A 5,361-nucleotide genomic window follows, 5' to 3' on the forward strand; every position below is an offset into this window, starting at 1 on the left:
ATGTTTGAGGGGTAAAAAATTTGTTCCCAGGATGTAGGCTCCCTATTCACCTCGCATATTATTTCTCTTGCTGAGAAAAAACTTTTTGTTTGAATTCGTCCCATTTGTTGATTCTTGGTTTTAACTCTTGTGCTATAGGTGTCTTATTAAGAAATTTGGGGCCTGCCCCCACATGATGAAGATTAGGACCAACTTTATCTTCTATTAGATGCAGAGTCTCTGGTCTGATTCCTAGCTCCTTGATCCATTTTGAGTTTGCCGCAGTCCGGCTGCAGCAAAATAACCGGGGGGTGATGAGCAACTTGTGTACATTGATACAGCAGGAGTGGGATCCATTTATTGTAGGACAGGAGGGGTATATATACATTCCACACAGCTTATCTTAATTAACATAAACTGGATACAGCAGTCAACCAATAAGGAATCTCCACACTTAATGGCTCGCTGGCGTTACTTTACAAACCACTCCCCCTGGCAAAATGCCAGGCGCCATCTTGACTTGTTTACAGACCTTAACAGAGTTGACTTTTGTGCATGGTGAGAGAAAGGGATTCAATTTCATTTTGTTGCATATGGATTTCCAGTTCTCCCAGCACCATTTGTTGAAGATGCTATCTTCATTGCATGGTTTTAGCAACTTTGTCTAATATAAGGTAGTTGTAATTTTGTGGATTGGTCTCTGTGTCCCCTATTTTGTACCATTGGTCTACCAGTCTGTTTTGGTGCCAGTACCATGCTGTTTTTGTTACTATTGCTCTATAGTATAGTTTAAAATCTGGAATCGCAATACCACCAATTTCACTCTTCCTGCTTAGAATTACTTTAGCTATTCTGGGTCTCTTGTTTTTCCAGATGAATTTCATGATTGCTTTTTCTATTTCTGCAAGGAATGTCATTGGGATTTTGATAGGAATTGCATTGAATCTGTAAAGTACTTTTGGTAGTATGGCCATCTTAATAATATTAATTCTACCAATCCATGAGCAAGGTAAATCCTTCCATCTTCTAAGGTCTTCTTCTATTTCTTTCTTCAGGGTTCTGTAGTTTTCATTGTATAGCTCTTTCACCTCTTTTGTTAAGTTGATTCCCAGGTATTTTATTTTTTTTTTGGGATATTGTGAATGGAGTAGTTGTCCTCATTTCCATTTCAGAGAATTTGTCACTGATATACAGGAATGCCTTTGATTTATTGGTATTGATTTTATATCCTGCCACTTTGCTGAATTCATTTACTAGTTCTAGAAGTTTCTTTCTTTTTTTTTTTTTTAAATATTTATTTATTTTTTTTAGTTTTCGGCGGACACAACATCCCTGTCTGTATGTGGTGCTGAGGATTGAACCCGGGCCGCACGCATGCCAGGTGAGCGCGCTACCGCTTGAGCCACATCCCCAGCCCTCTAGAAGTTTCTTGGTTGAATTTTTTGGGTCTGTTAGGTATAGGATCATGTCATCGACAAAAAGTGCTAATTTAAGTTCTTCTTTTCCTATATTTATGCCTTTAATTTCTTTTGTCTGTCTAATTGCTCTGGCTAGTGTTTCAAGAACTATGTTGAATAGAAGTGGTGAGAGATGGCATCCCTGTCTTGTTCCAGATTTTAAAGGGAATGCCTTCAATTTTTCTCCATTTAGAATGATGCTGGCCTGAGACTTAGCGTATATAGCTTTTACCATTTTGAAGTAATTTCCTGTTATCCCTAATTTTTCTAGAATTTTGAACATAAAGGGATGCTGTATTTTGTCAAATGCTTTTTCAGCATCTATTGAGATGATCATATGGTTCTTTTCTTTAAGTCTATTGATGTGGTGAATTACATTTATTGATTTCCGTATATTGAACCAGCTTTGCATCCCAGGGATGAATCCCACTTGGTCATGGTGCACGATCTTTTTGATATGTTTTTGTATCCGATTTGCCAGAATTTTATTGAGGATTTTTGCATCTAAATTCATTAGGGATATTGGTCTGTAGTTTTCTTTCTTTGAGGTGTCTTTATCTGGTTTGGGAATCAGGGTGATATTGGCCTCATAGAATGAATTTGGAAGTTCTCCCTCTTTTTCTATCTCCTGAAATAGATTGTAGAGTATTGGTATTAGTTCTTCTTTAAAGTTCTTGTAAAACTCTGCTGTATATCTGTCCGGTCCTGGGCTTTTCTTGGTTGGTATATGGGATTTTTTTAAAGGACATAAATCTCATTCGTGAGAACTCTACTCTCATGACCTAATCACCCACTTCCTAATGCTATCGCCCTGGAGGTTAGAACTTCAAAATATGAATCTCAAGATGCATTCAGACCACAGCAATTGTCTCTTTTGGTGATGTTCTTAGCCATTTCTGCTGAATGCCCAGTACCAATGGGGGTTGCAAATGCCAATATTCTAATTATCTTTCCTCCTTTATTTATCGACTGGAATCAGGTATTTAAAAAGTAATGTAAAACCCTACTGTAAAGCTACCTTCAAACCTGTACAATGTAGGGTCATGTTGAATTGAATACAATGAAACAAGAATCTGAGGCAAGTTAATTACGTTATATCCAAATTCATGTCATCATGGGATTTTAGTGCCTCAAATTCCTCGTAAAAAGACACTCCAAAAGGAAACCCACAGCTGCCTGACCTGGGGGAGGGAAGCTGTCAGTTCCCTCACTGTAACATGGGGCTCATCGTAATGCAATGCCGGAAGGCCTGGGATGTGCGTGGCAGTTCTATATCTTAAGAAGAAATAGGTAGGAAGTGGTGTTCAACTGACCTGAAGGAGAGGATGAGAGGGTCTGTGACTGCCTCCTTCAAAAGAAGCAATGGAGAAACCACCTCGTGGCCACCTTTCATGAGACTGCTTATTTCCCTTTGTGTCAGGAGAAAATTCCAGGCACTCTGTCGAGGTTCCAGTCCGACCCCAGTTAGGACTGGCCTGTGTGGCTCATGTGAATATGTACAGGTTGTGGAGTGCTGTGAGGAGCTGCTCCCCATAATATCACCCCACAAGTTGTGTCCACTGGCAAGGAGGGAAAGCAGACCTTTCTAGAGGATATAGCTATTGGCCATCATCTTTCCCAAGGATTAGATGGCCATCACGAATGGGCAACCTGGCATCGGGTACTTCCTGTTGGGAAGCAATAAGGCGGTTGCACACAGGAAGGAGCCTTGCAAAAACTATTTAACCTGCAAATGGTCTGTAGAATTAAGTTCCAGTTCATATGATGGTAGAGGAAGAGCAATGTCAGCATGAAGAAAACAGCAAAACAGTCCAGAGTGAGGTACATTCTACAAGACAGCTGGCTTTGAAGACTCCCCTTTAAGCTGAGCATGGTGGTGCATGACTGTAATCCCAGTGACTTGAGGCTGAAGCAGGAGGATCCCAAGTTTGAGGCCAGCCTCAGCAATTTAGCGAGGCCCTAAGCAATTTAGCAAGATGCTGTCTCAAAATCAAAAATAAAAAGGGCTGGGGATATGGCTCAGTGGGAAAGCACCCTGGGTTCAATCCTTCCAACTAACTAACTAACTAAATAAATAAACAAACTCCCCTTTATATGGCAGGTGGTAGGTGGGGTGTGAAGCGCTACTGTAGAACATTAAAAGTCCTAGAGGCCTAATAACCACATGCAGATATGAACCTCAATTATATCCTGGTTCAAAAAACAAACTATTTTGGTACAATTTGGAAAATCTGATTATGAACTGAACAGGAGATTTTAAGGAATTAACTTTTTCTTATGAGTGATAATGGCGTAAAGAAACATGACATTTCTCTGAGATACATGCTGACATATTAGGAGTGATGTGAAAGGTATTTGGAAAATATTTTCAAGCAGTTTGACAAAAACACATGTATACAGTTAACATGACAAAATGTAAACAATTGTTAACCTCAGGTGGTGGGCATCGGGCAACCCTTGTACTATTTCTGCTGTATGCTTAAATTTTCATAATAAAAGTTAAAAGGGGGAACAGTTTTTGTTTTGTTTTGTTTTAATCCCTGCTGTCACGGAAATCACTTTCTAGAGGATGACTGAGGATGAATAAGAAAACCACTTGGGTGAGGGAGGGGCTGGGAGAGGGTTTCCTGAGCGGGAGCCGCCAGCAGGCTGTGAATGAGTGGGGCTGGGACGGGAAAGGCGGAGCCCGAGCTCCAGAAATGCCTGGCAGCTCGGAGCCTCCACCGGGCGGGGACAGGGACGGGCAGGTTTTGATTCCCATCACGGCCATCACTCAGTTTCAGCTAATTTAAAGTTTGTACCTGCCTAGCACAGTATTCTCAGTCCTAAAGAGATCAATATGCAGATCTGGCAAAATAAGTAAATTAAGTGGAGACCAAATAACTTGGCCAACTACAGGTGATTATTCACCAGTTCCTAAGCAGGCTGATGTGGAAGAGGAGCTTCCTGGGATGAAGATGCACCCACCGTGCGAAGGCTGAAGGCAGGAATGGTAAGGTGGCCGCACAACAAAATGCTTTGGAACAAATGGAACCTGACTACTTTAAGGACATGACACCAACTACAAGGAAAACTCAGAAAATGATTATTAAGAAGAGAGAACCATTAGATTTTAGCGTCCCAGATGGTGCACAGGTTTCTCCAGTAGATTAGCTGCTACACAAGATATGCCTCTTATTTAACAATCTTCTGAATTAGGTGACTTGGATACCTGGCAAGAAAATACCAATGCATGGGAAGATGCAGCCTGGCAAGCAGAAGTTCTGAGGCAGCAGAATAGCAGACAGAGAAAGAGCAGCAGAGCTGCAGAGGGAGAAAATGGAAAAGGAAGCACAGAGGCTCATACAGAAAGAACGAAATAAAATCAGTGTGAAACTCTCATAACAAATGTTCTTCAAATGTCATAGTGTCAGTAGGAGAAATCTGAGCTCCTGAACCCACACATCATTTATTTGGATTTAAGAGTATTTTGAGAATACAAACTCTGCTTTATTTCAGGCCATCCGGGACACTAGAATTCTCCCAAAGTACCTTGAACTTGTGGTAGTAGGAGCAAATGTGACTCCGTTTTGTTTTATGACTTCATCCTGTAAAACAACCATGCCAAGTAGAAGAGTCATAACTGGGGCAAAATGTTCTTTTCCTTTTGCTATAGAAACCTTTAAGAACACGGAACTACCTAATGGAGCATTGTTTCTGTAACTAGGGTAACGGGGTTCTGTTTCTGTAACTGGGGTGACTGGGCTGTGATTGGTTAGGCTTCCCTCCGCTTGACTGCACTGTCCCGGCTTGCTTGCATTGGCTAGACCTCCCCAAACATCCCTTTTGCGGTTTTCAGGCTTATAAGGAGTGCCCTTGCAATTGTTTGGGCTGATCAGGGGAACAGCTTTATGTTCTGGTCAGCCACCACAGGTGTGCTTCAATA

At 41.2% G+C, this 5,361-nt stretch overlaps 1 pseudogene; it reads left to right on the plus strand.

Moving 5' to 3' along the window:
* Positions 1–3,723: 3,723 nt before the first annotated feature.
* On the plus strand, positions 3,724–5,068 carry LOC107151677 (annotated as a pseudogene).
* Positions 5,069–5,361: the final 293 nt, after the last annotated feature.

The sequence above is a fragment of the Marmota marmota genome, unplaced genomic scaffold (assembly GCF_001458135.2).
Source record: "Marmota marmota marmota unplaced genomic scaffold, marMar, whole genome shotgun sequence".
NCBI classification, from domain to species: Eukaryota; Metazoa; Chordata; class Mammalia; order Rodentia; family Sciuridae; genus Marmota; species Marmota marmota.